The 16,668-nt window shown below is 47.3% G+C and overlaps 1 pseudogene; it reads left to right on the forward strand.

Annotated features, from left to right (window-relative positions):
- Positions 1 to 16,668, forward strand: part of LOC111973571 (disks large-associated protein 1-like) — a 230,971-nt pseudogene that overhangs the window by 116,458 nt on the left and 97,845 nt on the right.

The raw sequence follows: 16,668 nt of genomic DNA on the forward strand, positions 1-16,668 counted from the left end.
GACTTCCTGACAGGCTGCCCCCAGGTGGTGAGTGTAGATAACAAGACATCCGCCACGCTGATGCTCAACACGGGGGCCCCTCAGGGGTGCGTGCTCTGTCCCGTCCTGTACTCCCTGTTCACTCATGACTGCAYGGCCAGGTATGACTCCAACACCATCATTAAGTTTTCTGATGACACAACAGTGGTAGGCCTGATCACCGACAATGATGAGACAGCCTATAGKGAGGAGGTCAGAGACCTGACCGTGTGGTGCAAGGACAACAACCTCTCCCTCAACATGATCAAGACAAAGGAGATGATTGTGGACTACAGGAAAAGGAGGACCGAGCACGCCCCCATTCTCATCGACGGGGCTGTAGTGGAGCAGGTTGAGAGCTTTGGCGTCCATATCACCAACAAACTAATATGGTCCAAGCACACCAAGACAGTTGTGAAGAGGGCACGACAAAACCTATTCCCCCTCAGGAGACTGAAAAGATTTGGTATGGGTCCTCAGATCCTCAAAAGGTTTTACAGCTGCACCATCGAGAGCATTCTGACGGGTTGCATCACTGCCTGGTATGGCAACTGCTCGGCCTCCGACCGCAAGGCACTACAGAAGGTAGTGCGCACGGCCCAGGACATCACCGGGGCCAAGCTTCCTCCCATCCAGAACCTCTAAACCAGGCGGTTTCTGGTATAGACTCCAGCCACCCTAGTCATAGACTGGTCTCTCTGTTACCGCACGGCAAGCGGTACCGGAGTGCCAAGTCTAGGTCCAAGAGGATTCTAAACAGCTTCTACCCCCAAGCCATAAGGTTCCTGAACAGCTAATGAAATGGCTACCCAGACTATCTGCATTAACCCCCCCCACACACACGCTGCTGCTACTCTCTGTTATTATCTGTGCATAGCCACTTTAATTACTCTACCTACATGTACATAATTACCTCAATTACCTTAACACCGGTGCCCCCCGCACATTGACACATTGATTCTGTACCCCCTGTATACAGCCCCACTATTGATATTTACTGCTCCTCTTTAATTATTTGTTATTCTTACCTCTTACTTTTTTAAGGATTTTCTTAAAACTGCATTGTTGGTTAATTTCTTGTAAGTAAGCATTTCACTGTAAGGTCTACACCTGTTGTATTCGGCGCATGTGACAAATAAAATTTGATTTGATTTGAGTATAATACTCAGTATTAACTACAGTACATTCAACAGGTAACTAAACAACTTTCCAACACTAAAAGGTTCACATACACATCCATCACTGGGGCCAAGCTCCCTGTCATCCAGGACCTCTATACCAGGCGGTGTCAGAGGAAGGCACGAAAAGTTGTCAAATACAACCACCCAAATTATAGACTGTTCTCTCTGCTTGTCAAGATGTGTATGAAGGCGAAGTCAGGTGCAGGAGAGCAGAGTATGATTAAATAAAGCGCACTTTATTATAGTTCCAAACCGGGAGCACAACAAAACAAACGCCCTCAAAAAACGGAACAATAAAGTAAAGCGCTAAATGAACATCACTTGACATGAAGACAGTTACACACAAAACATGATGGGAAACAGAGGGTTAAATACAAGTAGATTGATTGGGGAAATGAAAACCAGGTGTGTATGAAAACAAGACAAGACAAATGGATATATGAAAAATGGAGCGGTGATGGCTAGAAAGCCGGTGACGTCGATCGCCGAACGAACAAGGAGAGGAGCCGACCTCGGCGTAAGTCGTGACAGTACCCCCCCCCTCCAGCGGCGCGCCGACACCGGCCTCGAGGACAACCCAGAGGACGAGGCGCAGGGCGATCCGGCCGGCGACGGTGAAACTCCCGCAGTTGTTCAGGATCCAAAATATCTGCAACCGGAACCCAGCACCTCTCCTCCGGTCCGTACCCCTCCCACTCCACGARGTACTGAAGGCCCCCCACCCGAYGCCTCGAATCCAGGATGGAACGAACGATGTACGCCGGGGCCCCCTCGATGTTCAAAGGGGGCGGAGGGACCTCCCGCATCTCAGATTCCTGGAGCGGACCAGCCACCACCGGCATGAGGAGAGACACATGGAACGAGGGGTTAATACGATAATAAGAGGGAAGTTGTAATCTGTAACATACCTCGTTCACCCTCCTCAGGACTTTAAATGGCCCCACAAACCGCGGACCCAGCTTCCGACAGGGCAGGCAGAGGGGCAGGTTACTGGTCGAGAGCCAGATCCGGTCCCCCGAAACGAACACAGGGGTCTCACTGCGGTGACGGTCCGCGCTGGTTTTCTGACRACGCGCGGCTCGCTGGAGATGGACACGAGCGTCCTCCCATGTCGCCTCCGCGCGCCTAAACCAGTCCACCGCAGGAGTATCGGTCTGACCCTGATGCCATGGTGCCAGAACCGGCTAGTACCCCAATACACACTGAAAGGGGGAGAGGTTAGTGGAGGAGTGGCGAAGCGAGTTAAAAACAGCCTCGGACGCGTCCACCTCAACTATGAATGCCAAAGAGGGATCCGGATGGGCCAGCACTGGAGCCGAAGTAAACAGAGCTCTTAGTTGGCCAAAGGCCCTGTCCACCTCAGCCGACCACTGCAACCTTACAGGACCCCCCTTCAGCAATGAGGTAATGGGCGCAGCAACCTGGCCAAAACCCCGGATACATCTCCGGTAGTAATTGGCAAACCCACGCTGCACCTCCGTTACCGTGGTGGGAGTCGGCTAATTACGCACGGCTGAAATGCGATCACTCTCCATCTCTACCCCTGATGTGGAAATGCGATACCCTAGAAGGGGACGGCCTGCTGAAAGAACAGGCATTTCTCAGCCTTGACATACAGGTCATGCTCCAACAGTCGTCCAAGTACCTTGCGCACCAAGGACACATGCTCGGCGCGCATGTAGCGGAGTAAATCAGAATGTCATCGATATACACCTGCCACGGCCGATGCTGGAAGAAGACCAAGGCGCAGCGTGCTAAGCGTACATATTCCTTTTATTTTACAAAATTGACGCCAACAAAACAACAAACGAAGAAAACAACCGTGATCTGGACTTTCCACCGTAGTAAAACTCAGGGAAACAAACAGGCACGAACAGTTGATCAACAGAGGACTCTGGATGAGTGTGGTGCAAACTCACCTGGGGTGATGCCAGAKTGCCCTGCCTGTTGCCTCGACTCCCAGAGGAACCAACACGGCACCGACCGGCAGTGTGTCCTCTGCGGCCACAGATGGCCCACGTGATGGCTCCTCCTCCCGTCTCCCTATGCGCTGCACCTCCTAATTCCATGGGCACCGGAGCGGGGTTGCTGGATGATGGAACCAACAGAGCCCCCTCTGGAGGTCCGCGGGTGACCAGCAAGTTATCCAACCGGATGGACAAATCCACCAGTTGGTCAAAGGTAATGGTGGCATCCCTGCAGGCCAGSTCACGTCGGACATCCTCTCGTAGGCTGCATCTATAGTGGTCGATGAGGGCTCTGTCGTTCCAGCCTGCTCCGGCGGCCAAGGTTCGGAATTCAAGGGCGAAGTCCTGGGCRCTCCTCGTCCCCTGCCTCAAATGGAAGAGCCTCTCCCCCGCCGCTCTGCCCTCAGGTGGATGGTCGAAGAAGGCCCTGAAGCGACGGGTGAAATCCTCGAAGTGGTCTGGAGCCGTGTCTCCTTCTCTCCAAACGGCGTTTGCCCACTCCAGCGCTCTTCCTGTGAGACAGGAGACGAGGGCGGCCACTCTCTCTCCTCCCGAGGGAGCTAGGTGCTCAGTGGCCAGGTAGAGGTCCAGTTGTAACAAGAATCCCTGGCACTGTGCTACCGTTCCATCATACTCCCTGGGAAGGGAGAGACGCATCCCCCCCGGGATCCCCTCCGGATGGAACGGGTGGAGACAACCCCGGTTGTACTGGTCGAGGCACTGGAGAGACTTCCTGTCTCTCCCAGCGGTCCATAGTCTGCACAACGCGATCCATCATGGCACCAAGATGATGTAGCATGGCCGAATGTTCCTGGACGCGCTCCTCGACTCCTCAAACCGGGGCACCTGATCCTGCTGCATTCAATCCATTCAATCGGTGTGTCTCCTCGCCCGAACGAGGAGAGGAGCCGACTTCGGCGGACGTCGTGACACTGCTATCGCACGGCAAGCGGTACAGATGCATCAAGTCTGGAACCAACAGGACCCCCAAACCATAAGACTGCTAAATAGTTAACCAGATGGCTAACCAGACTATCCTTTATGGAGAGATTTCAGTGCCAACAGACATTGTATTTACATTTTTTGTTTGTATTAGGATATTGAATTTGTTTTGAATATTATTGATTTTGTAAGAAACAAATTCAGTCATTGAATCCATAAATTTAACTTCTCCTTCTGAATGTATTATTTTTTCCAAGAATGTATCCTGTTGCCTAGTCACTTTACCTGTATGTACAAATCTACCTCAATTACTTCGTACCCTTGCACATCGACTCGGTACTGGTACCCCGTCTATATAGCTAAGTTATCGTTACTCATGGTGTACTTATTCCTTGTTATTATCGTTCTACTATTTTTCTATTTTTCTCTCTGCGTTGTTGGGAAGGTAAACATTTCACGGTTAGTCTACACCTGTTGTTTACAAAGCATGTGCCAAATAGAATATGATTTGATTTGACACACTTGCCGTTGGAGACAAGCTAGTGGCAGCAAAATGTGGCTCAGGATGGAGCTTCACCACTCCAGTCAGATGACAGGCGGGAAGGGAAGGCAACCTGACTCAAATTCAGATCCACAGTATCCTGAGCAAGCTTGTAACTGTTAGACACTGTATCAGAAACTGACTGGCTACAGCCGCGAGACCCTCTCTCGCTCTTATTTAGGCCACATTCTGTGCTCCAAAGGCGAATCAAAGGAGTCTCTGTCAATCGACTGCTATGAATACCTTCAGTTGGCCACGGTCCAGTGTATAAAGTGCTCTCTGAGCTGTGGCGGCTGCTGTGTGCGTGCGCACGTGTGTGTTCTCATTTACGTTTGTGTGTTTAATCCCTTGCAAATACAGGGGTGGTGTTTGGGATTGGGTTGAGATATTCATGTTGTGTTTTCAATGCAATGCAGAATATGGTGATGTAGGCCTTTGTGACTCCCAGCGATATTTGATCCCCTCTGCCTTGTGCAGAAATGGAAATGTCATCCGAATTTTCACAAACAGTTCAGTCCATCTTCAACTACTGTAGCCTCCACACATTCCTCATGCGAAACAATATACACCCTGGCTTCGTCCCAAATGGAATTCTATTCCCTACATAGTGCAACGGGGCCCGTGTGGGCCCTCGTCAAAAGTAGTGCACTGTGTAGGGCATAGGGTGCCATTTGGGACGCACACCGTGCATAATGTATGTACTGTACACAGACACTAATACATTTATTTGATATAATTCTATTCCTCAGTTCTCTGTGTTTCAGGTTTATCTGGGGTCGTTTCATTTGTTTCGTCCAGTACCCTTTTCCTTCCTCCTTTCCCGTCCTCCTTTTCCGTCCTCCTTTTCCGTCCTCCTTTTCCTTCCTCCTTTTACTTGCTTTTCTTTACCACAGTGGCCTTTGGTTGTGTGTTAAATTGCCTTAATGAATTCCCTCTGCTGGCTAAGCCTCAGTGTTCTGTGAAGCTCTGCTTTGGGTGCTTGGACCCTTGTTACTGTCTCGTTATCCTCACCTCCCAGTCTATTGGACTAGGTGACAGGTGCAGGTTCAGCATTCTGCTGAATATTTTGGAAGCATTGTGTGTGTGTGTGTGGTGTGTGTGTGTGTGGTGTGTGTGTGTGTGTGTGTGTGTGTGTGTGTGTGGTGTTGTGTGTGTTGTGTGTGTGTGTGTGTGTGTGTGGTGTGTGTGTGTGTGTGTGTGTGTGTTGTGTGTGTGTGTGTTGTGTGGTGTGTGTGTGTGTGTCTTAGTCTAAAGTACACAACGGTTCACCTGACACAAGACTTAATCCAAACATTAAACTGTTGATTTTATGTGCATTTTACAATTACTGTACTTTTCACTGCATTTGTTAATAATTGTTAGGTTTTGACAAACAAAGTCAAAACTAACGGACAACTAAGAAAAGCGCAAACCAAGTTGTTTCACCCAAAGGGTCAAACAGCTGAAAGAACAAAGACATATTTACACAAACACTGGTATTTCAACCTTCCTCCTATGCCGAGTCTCCTCCTTTCACATCTGGACAGCCAATACATCTCTGTTGCTAGACAGGATTTGAGTGATTCCTGTTCTCTCTCTCACTCCATCTGACCTGACCTCGGCCCAAATTCCTCACTCCTCCCCAACTCACGGCTGTCCTGTTGACTTGAACCGGACCGTGGCCCTTCTCCTTTCCATAGGATACCTGATATCTAACTATAACATGTTCTGAACAAGAAAAACGTTCTGCATTCCCCTCTCTCGCTCAGTGACATGAATACGTTTAGAAGCTCTGACCTCAAGTTTAGAAGTCAGAACCCATCGTTCCTGGAAAATGTGGGGTAGGGGCAACACATAGACAGAAACATGACAAGGGTTTGAGTGAGAGGACTAACTGGTGTCTCCAGGTGGCCACACGCCTCTCCAATGTCTGCACAGTTCCTTAGTCTTCAACTATAAGGGGCTTTTTTTTAAGCTCACCTAGCTGTGCCATTGAGTAACTAGAGCAGGCACACTTGTAGTTGTTTCGTTTGGAACACAGCCCTGCATCCTCGCCATCCCACGCTTACTGATGGTTGTTTACGCAGTAGACGGTCCATTATACATCACAATCTGGGTCAGGTGGGCATCATTTGAAAGCGTGTTCTATTGCCAACATGACTAACTACGTTATAAAATAGAATATTACAGTGTTAGGCTTTCACAATGCAATTCAGGGAAACAGATCATCGTTTTGCCAGTCATGAAAGAAAGCAGTCATGAGTACATTCGGGTGCCTGTGCGCCAGCAAATTTTCTTCACGATAGACAAACATATGCTCATTCTGTTCAGAACAACCCAGGCATGTCGCCTTGTAGCTGTACATCGAACATAGGGATCATAAACGTTGACACTGTATGTGACATTACGTTTCATGATATGGAAATGTGAAGTGCAAGTGTTCGGTGTGCTCGTATAACATCAAAGCGGTCCTTTTAATTTACATGCCCCTCACTCAGACAAAAAATGATCAAATGTTGCCCGATTAGCACAACGCCTGTCAGTCAAAACCCGTGAAGAGCAGAGGCAGAGCTCCGACGTCATACACAGCATGTTACTGTCCAACCACTGCATTCCAATTTAGGAGTTTATCAGTGTTCAAATCTGCCATTTTCCAACCCGTATACGGGTTTGAGTGTAAAGGGCCATTGGCCCAGTTGGATGCCATTGTTTTCATGTCACCATGTGAGGCAAGGCTTCTATTGGCTGTTGGCTGCAGTGGCCCAGGAGCTGTCAGCTTGTTTTAGAGGGAGTGGAGAGGTAGAGCCACCAGACTCTTGTCTACAGCCACCTCACACCTTAGATCAGCTCAAATGACTGGCAGAACTAGGATCAGGGCTCTCATTCATAAAGTGTCTCAGAATAGGAGTTCTGCTCTAAGACCAGTTTTCCATTTTAGGTGATAATGAATTAGATTATATGGATAGGGAGGACCTGATCCTAGATCAGCACTTCTACTCTGAGACATTTTGTGAGGGATATATCTATCTGTGATTCGGTGACTATTCCTGACTGTTTATTGGAGCTTGCTCCCTCTCTTTCTTCTTAGCGGAAATAAACCCTGAAACAGTATTCAATTCTTTCAAACTCAACCCCCGGTTTCCCCCCCATCTCTTTTTCTCTCATGTAATCAAATTCACTAGAGCAAGCATAAATGTGGGAAGACAAGCTTGTGGAGCGATTTGAAAGTCTTGAAATGCATGGCAAACCAACTGACTGCTATATTTAGATAACCTTGAAGGACAGAAGAAAGAGATGAATAGGCCTACCTGTGTCAACATCACTGTCTGTTCTCGTCTGCTTAGGGGTGCCAAAAGTCATTCTAATCAGCTTTAGACAATGCCTATGCGTGCATAAGTAATTATCTCCCTCTCTCTTCTCTCCCTCTCTCTCTATGTCTCTCTGTTTGTCTATCTTTGTTTTGTCTCTCTGTTTGTCTGTTCTGGGTTTGTGTGTCCACAGAGCTTGTTTAGCGTCAGTAGCAGTTAGATGCGTCTTTCCCCTCGTCCGTGACGATGACGATGAAGGGCTTGTCGAGTAGCCGGAGACACCATCACATGGTGACCTGTGACCCCGCCTATGACTCCATGACCCTGGGGCGCCAAGCCCGGCCTTACCCGCTGAACCCGGGCAATGCCCACCCGGCAGACCACCCTTACTATGCCCAGCGAAGCTCCTTCCAGTCTGAGTGCGGGCCCTACCCTGACCCGGCTAGCAGAACCTTCCCCCGAAGACACTACAGCTCCCACCATGAACTGAAGGATGAGTGTGCTGTGGTGCCTTACACCGGAAGCCAGGGGGGAAGCGTTAAAAACAACCGCACCCCCCCCAACCTTCTGGAGCAGTTTGAACGGCAGGCGCCGGCGCGCCATGACGGCTACCACACACTGCAGTACAAGTGCACAGCGGTGGCGCACCAGCGCAGCGACAGTCCTGGGAGGATCCGGCATCTTGTCCACTCGGTCCAAAAGCTCTTCACCAAGTCCCACTCCCTGGAAGGCCCATCCGGGGATAGGATGAACGGGGGCAAGGCCAGCTCTGACGACCCGCCCTCCCACTCGGGCACCCTGAAGCACAGCAGCAAGCGCAGCAAGAGCAAAGACTGCAGCAGGTCGGAGCCCAAGATGCGCTCAGCCATCTCAGGCTACTGGAGCTCGGACGACACCCTGGACCGCGAGGTGTGCCTGTACCACCACCACAGCCCCATCCCGGGAGGCATGCCCTCGGGGGTGATGACCATGGGCCGCCACCCAGGCAAGTCCCAGTCACAGTACTTCATGGAGCAGTACAACACCATCAGCGCCCACTCGCTGAAGACGTCACRAAGCAACAACGACGTCAAGTGTTCTACATGCGCCGGGTTGCCGGGACTGGGCGCGGGGATGGACGGGACTGGCCAACTGCTGAAGAAGAGCTTGTGGTCGTCAACGCTGACGGTCAGTAGGGCCAGGGAAGTCTACCAGAACGCATCGGTCAACCTGGACAAAGCCCCGGTCAAGGCTGATACCTGCCAGCAGGGGGGGCGCCAGATCTGTCAATTCCTCCAGGTATGACAACAACCCTTCTTCACCTCCAAACCTTCATCTTCACACCTCCATCCATGTCCTACCAGAGATTCATATGCCTGTGTGGAGACACCTGGCCCACTGCATGTCCACTGTCCCTTGAGGCAGAGAGAGAAGGGTAGAGGAGGGGCAGACGTACTCTCTATCTCTATCCATGTCCACGCAGACTGATATCTGGAGGCCCCTCAATGTCCACTGTCCCTTATGGCAGAGAGAGAGGAGGAGACAAGGAGCAGACTTACTTTCTCTCTCTATCGGCCACTCTTAAGGGACATGTGAGACGTCCTAATAAGTGTTGAATGTGAGACAAATCAAATCAAAGTTTATTCATTGCATACACTGATTAGCAGATCTTAATAAAGCAGGTGCAGCAAAATGCTTTTGTTCCTAGGTCCAGTAGAACAGTAAATGTCTAACAGTACAATACTAATACACAAATAATCCTAAGAAAAAAATATATAAAAAGAGATTACAGTTTTTTACAATCACTTACACACTAAAAGTGGTACTTGAGGCACACTCAGTGAAACCATTAACTCATGTACCTAATCTTCAGACCAAGTCTGCAAAACTGCTAGCCCATTATCTGCTTTACACTCAGTTTGCAATTGTAAAACACACTTTTTGCAGAACACGAAACACAGTTTCTCTAAATTAGACACATCATTCAAAACTAACAGGTCTTGTGTTTCGTTTGGAAAACACTGCCATTCCAAATGCCACACTCATTTACCGATTACGTACACCCAGTGAACACGTGTGAAAACACATATAGCTCATTTCTTCACCTAGAAATCAGAGCCTGAGCAGTATAAATAAGCTTCAGGTTGGCTTTCTTGGTTTGGACAACAATGGAGGCCAATTTTGGAGAGCGAGAGAGAGGAAGAGGAATGAGAGTAAGAGGGGGACAGGGAGTAGGAGGAGGAAGAGGACAAGGACATGGAAGAGGACAAGGAGGAGGACCAGAACAAGCCTATATGTTTATCTTCTACTGTATTTGTTTTGTCTGTTACTGTTCATCCCGAAATCTGGACGAAAATACAATTGTTTGAGAGAGAAACACATTTAATTTGTTTTGCGTTTTTGTTTATAGTGTAAATGTATACTGAATATGCATACATACTGTATATACACTGCTCAAAAAATAAAGGGAACACTTAAACAACACAATGTAACTCCAAGTCAATCACACTTCTGTGAAATCAAACTGTCCACTTAGGAAGCAACACTGATTGACAATAAATTTCACATGCTGTTGTGCAAATGGAATAGACAAAAGGTGGAAATGATAGGCAATTAGCAAGACACCCCCAATAAAGGAGTGATTCTGCAGGTGGTGACCACAGACCAATTCTCAGTTCCTATGCTTCCTGGCTGATGTTTTGGTCACTTTTGAATGCTGGCGGTGCTCTCACTCTAGTGGGAGAACACCAATATTGGTGTTCTTTGGCAAATGCCAAACGTCCTGCACGGTGTTGGGCTGTAAGCACAACCCCCACCTGTGGACGTCGGGCCCTCATACCACCCTCATGGAGTCTGTTTCTGACTCAAAGGCGGAGGTAGCGGTCCTGCTGCTGGGTTGTTGCCCTCCTACGGCCTCCTCCACGTCTCCTGATGTACTGGCCTGTCTCCTGGTAGCGCCTCCATGCTCTGGACACTACGCTGACAGACACAGCAAACCTTCTTGCCACAGCTCGCATTGATGTGCCATCCTGGATGAGCTGCACTACCTGAGCCACTTGTGTGGGTTGTAGACTCCGTCTCRTGCTACCACTAGAGTGARAGCACCGCCAGCATTCAAAAGTGACCAAAACATCAGCCAGGAAGCATAGGAACTGAGAAGTGGTCTGTGGTCACCACCTGCAGAAYCACTCCTTTATTGGGGGTGTCTTGCTAATTGCCTATAATTTCCACCTTTTGTCTATTCTATTTGCACAACAGCATGTGAAATTTATTGTCAATCAGTGTTGCTTCCTAAGTGGGCAGTTTGATTTCACAGAAGTGTGATTGACTTGGAGTTACATTGTGTTGTTTAAGTGTTCCCTTTATTTTTTTGAGCAGTGTATTTGTGTGTGAGTGCTATGACAAACTGCTGTGGACTCCACTGCACACTTAACCTGCAAAAGACACAAGATAGTAGTGTTTTACGTTTTGATGCAACAACACCATTTTGAGAAGAGTTAAAATAGTTTTGAATGAAGTGTTTGGTTTTTCAAGAGATGTGTGACGTTTTACATGTTGTGTGTGTGTTTTGGCGTTTTGTGTGTAGAGTCTAGAGAAAGGGAGCCATAGTTTCAGAGATAATGTGTAAGCAATTGTCAAAAACTGTAAGGCATATCAAAACGAGCAATGTCAGAGTCCAGGATATACAGTGCATTCGGAAAGTATTCAGACCCCATTACTTTTCCCAAATTTTGTTACGTTGCAGCCTTATTCTAAATTGGATTAAAGAAACAAATCCTTGTCAATCTACACACAATACCTCATAATGACAAAGCGAAAATTATTCAAAATCAAAACAGTAATACTTTATTTACATAAGTATTCATACTATTTGCTATGAGACTCGAAATTGAGCTCAGGTGCATCCTGTTTACATTGATCATCCTTGAGATATTTCTACAACTTGATTGAACTCCACCTGTGGTAAATTCAATTGATTGGACATGATTTGGAAAGGCAGTTGACGGTGCATGTCAGAGAAAAAAACAAGCCATGAGATCGAAGGAATTGTCCATAGAGCTCCGAGACAGGATTGTGTCGAGGCACAGATCTGAGGAAGGGTATCAAAACATTTCTGCAGCATTGAAGGTCCCCAAAAACACAGTGGCCTCCATCAATCTTAAATGGAAGAAGTTTGGAACCACCAAGACTCTTCCTAGAGCTGGCCGCCTGGCAAAACTGAGAAATCGCGGGAGAAGGGTCTTGGTCAGGAATGTGACCAAGAACTCAATGGTCACTCTGACAGAGCTCCTGAATTCCTCTGTGGAGTTTGGTGAACCTTCCAGAAGGACAACCATCTCTGCAGCACTCCACCAATCAGGCCATTATGGTAGACTGACCAGATGGAAGCCACTGCTCAGTAAAAGGCATGACAGCACGCTTGGAGTTTGCCCAAAGGCACCTAAAGATTCTCAGACCATGAGAAACAATATTCCCTGGTATGATGGAACCAAGATTGAACTATTGGCCTGAATGCCAAGCGTCACGTCTGGAGGAAACCTGGCACCATCCCTACGGTGAAGCATGGTGGTGGCAGCATCCTGCAGTGGGGATGTTTTTCAGCGGCAGGGACTGGGAGACTAGTCAGGATTGAGGGAAAGATGAACAGAGCAAAGAGATCCTTGATGAAAACCTGCTCCAGAGRGCTCAGGACGTCAGACTAGGGTGACGATTCACCTTCCAACAGGACAGCAACCCTAAGCGCACTGCCAAGACAATGCAGGACTGGCTTCGGTACAAGTCTCTGAATGTCCTTGATTGGCCCAGCCAGAGCCCGGACATGAACCCGACCTGAAAATAGCTGTGCAGCGACCCTCCCCATCCAACCTGACAGAGTTTGAGAGGATCTGCAGAGAAGAATGGGAGAAACTCCCCAAATACAGGTGTGCCAAGCTTGTAGCGTCATACCCATGAAGACTCGAGGCTGTAATCGCTGACAAAGGTGCTTCAACAAAATACTGATTAAAGGGTCTGAATACTTATGTAAATGTTATATTTCAGTTTTTTTTATATGCATTTGCAAACATTTATAAAATCCTGTGTTTGCTTTGTCATTATGGGGTATTGTGTGTAGACTGATGAGGGAAACTAAATATTTCATAAATGTTAGAATAAGGTGGTAATGTAAATGTGGAAAAAGTCAAGGGCTCTGAATACTTTCCGAATGCACTAAATAGGTGGTGTGTATGTACAGCAGTAGTTGTATAGGATGATCTGTGACGAGAATACAGTATGCACATGTAAAGTGAGTAAATCAGTGAGATACATTTTTCAGAGATCAAATTGCATTTCATCAGAATAATGTTGCAGGAATGCTAATCCTATCTGTTCCTAACTACAGAAACTATTTCAGAACAATAAACATTGTTCATTTTATTACATTTGTGTTGAAATGAGACGTCCTCATTTGTGTCAAACGTGAGACGTCCTCATTTGTGTCAAACGTGAGACGTCCTCAATTGTGTCAAACGTGAGACGTCCTCAATTGTGTCAAACGTGAGACGTCCTCATTTGTGTCAAACGTGAGACGTCCTCATTTGTGTCAAACGTGAGACGTCATCTTCCTCACCTGTTAACATCATTCATCCTATTCCATATCGTCCCTGGTTGTGGACCCCATTCCATTTGTCTCAGGTCCTTTACATGTCTGTGTGTTTGTAATGTCTTGTGACAGCTAATTTGGTTCGGGCTCCCGAGTGGCGCAGCTGTCTCAGGCACTCCATCGCAGTGCTAGAGGCGTCACTACAGACCCTGATTCGAATCCCATAAGGCGGCGCACAATTGGCCCAGCGTCGTCCGGGTTAGGGGAGGGTTTGGCCGGGATTGGCCGACATTGTAAAATAATTATTTGTTCTTAACTGACTTGCCTAGTTAAATAAAGGTTAAACAAAAAAATGTAATTAGTGTGTTTGTGCTTGTAGATTTCCATGTATAATGATTACTTGTGGAATCATTACTTATGTATACCTACTAGATTAGCATTTAAGCTGATCTTTTACAGTTACTGCATGCAGTTTATTTACTTGGAAACCAGCATTATCCCATGCATACACAGTACCTGTAGCCTCTTTTACACAGTAGCTGACATACTCACATAATGGTATGTCTTAAATGTCACCTCATTCTCTATATAGTGCACTATTCTTGACTCGATACCTATGGGAATCAGGTGCCATTTGGAACACGAGCATAGTCTGAAAGAGCTGGAGCGTTAGAAGGGCTGCTGACATGAGGTGAGAGAGAGGGAAAAAGCAGAACTATTGAAAAGAGGAGAAAAACCACATATCCCTGAACCTGGTGGCTCCACTGTGCTCTCTCTCTGTTTGTTCGGGAGAAGACGAAAGAGGGAGTGATTCAACTCGGTTACATCCCCTCATCTGACTTGGTGAGCTGCAAACAGAAGCCCAAGGGGAGAGAAAGAGAGGGACTGAGAGATAGCGGGAGAATGGGGACTGAGAGGGAGAGGGAGAGAGAGAGCAAGTTAGAAAGAATGTACGTGTAAACATATGGTAATGTAAACATACTGCATGAATCCCATGCCAAAAAAAACATTACATTGAAATTGTGTTGAAAGGGAAAGAGAGAGAGACGGACTGAGAGGGAAAGAGAGTGAAAGTTAGAGAGAGACTGGTGGAGAGAGAAAGTAAGAGGGACTAAGATCTTTGCAGCCATGTAGAAACATTCCTCCTGTCCCAACCTGAAAAGAGCTGTGTTCCTCTTTCTTCTACAGAGAACAAAAAAAATGGGGCACTATCAAAGACGAGGACATGACACTTTTAGCCGGCGAAAAAGAAGCCAAACTTCTTTCAATTTGGAGGAGTGACATGTTGTTTTATTCCCGTGCTGGGATGTAATCTTGTTTTCTGCCCCTCGCCATTCACTCACACTTCCTGTTGTTCCCATTCACACAAACACGCACACACACACACGCACATGCATGCACGCACCAACCTGGACTCATAGTAACATACTAAACGTAAATCCGGGGAACTCAATTATTAGGATTTGTTACGTTTCGTATGGTATGTATTAATTTGTGGATGTCCATCATCCATCTTGTATGAAACGTTACGAATTACAATTCATATGATATGTTACAAATTGGCAAAATGTATTTTTTTATTTAACTAGGCAAGTCAGTTAAGAACAAATTCTTATTTACAATCACAGCCAAACCTGGCCATTGCTGGGCCAATTGTGCACTGCCCTATGGGACTTCTAAACATGGCCGGATGTGATGCAGCCTGGATTCAAACCAGGGACTGCAGTGATGCCTCCTGCCCTGAGATGCTGTGCCTTAGACCCCTGCGCCACTTGGGAGCCCAAGTTAAGAATTCCAATTTGTTGTGACTAACGTTAGGTAGGTGGCTAATGCTAACATTAGCTAGGCTAGTTATAGGGGTTTAGGTTATGGTTAAGGTTAGGAGTTAGGTTAATGTTAGGGTTTAGGGGAAGGGTTAGCTAACATGCTAAGTAATTGCAAAGTAGCTAACTAGCGAAAGTTATTGTGAAGAGATTTGAATACGCAACCTTTGGGTTGCTAGACATTTGCATTATACGGAGGCCCATCCACCCCTACCAACCACTCTACTTTCATTTTTGTTGCCTTCATTAATCTTCTGTCGTATGTAACCATAGGAAACGTTTACATATCATACTAATTTGAGTGTGCCGGATTTACGTTTACTATGTTACATCTAGTCTATGAGACCGGGCTGCGCACACACACACACACACACACACACACACACACACACACACACACACACACACTACACACACCACACACACACACACACACACACACACACACACACACACACACACACACACACAGACTCTCAGCCAGCCAAACATCTCCTGATGTGTCTCGGCTTTATTTGGCAGGGTGTTCTTTGAGTTTCTGTTTTAGTTTCTGTTACAGATGATGAGAGACATTGGTGTAACACTGGCGTCATTCAAGTCCTCAACAGACCCTAGATGTTCTCTGTCTTCGTAGTTTTTCGCTCGTGTGCCCCTGACGTCAAGGACGAGTTGTCTCCCTAGCTACCGGCCTGTTGAATGATTCTCCTACCTTTGATTATTCAGACTCTTTGTCGCCATCCCAAATGGCACCCTATTCCATAGTGCACTACGTTTGACGAGCGCATTATGGGCCTTGGTCAAAAGTAGTGCACTATAGAGCGAATATGGTACAATTTGGGATGCATATTTCTCTCTGTATGTCTCCTCTCTCCCTTTCACCTCCGTGTTAGAGCCCCTAAAAGCCACTCATATTGGAGACCAGCGCAGTGCTGGGGCGGAACAGAACCTCCTTTGTTTTTCCCTCTCTCTTTCTTGTGGCAGCGGAGAGAGGGAGATGGCTTCTTTGCTTGCCTCTTTTTTTTTACACGTTCGTTAGTGTGTGAAAAGCGCAACACAGCCACTGCACAGACAGACAGGGTTGGAGAATTCAGACGTTTTAGACCAAACAATTCACTCAGTTTGATATGCGTCACTGGGAGGGAGCAGCACAACGGAGGGCCTCTAGTCTCTACACCCTGATGGTATGGTTCTAATACACCATATTCAGGTGAACATTAGCAGTTAGTGGTGTGACTTTAGCGGCTTGGTGTGTATAGAGCATTGTTTGGATGGTGACCTGAGGCTGGGCAAGCGGTCAAGCCAGGGGTCAGAGAGCAGTCATAGTGTCTAGTCGGGTGGGTCATTGCTCT

The sequence above is a fragment of the Salvelinus sp. IW2-2015 genome, linkage group LG14 (assembly GCF_002910315.2).
Source record: "Salvelinus sp. IW2-2015 linkage group LG14, ASM291031v2, whole genome shotgun sequence".
Taxonomy (NCBI): Eukaryota; Metazoa; Chordata; class Actinopteri; order Salmoniformes; family Salmonidae; genus Salvelinus; species Salvelinus sp. IW2-2015.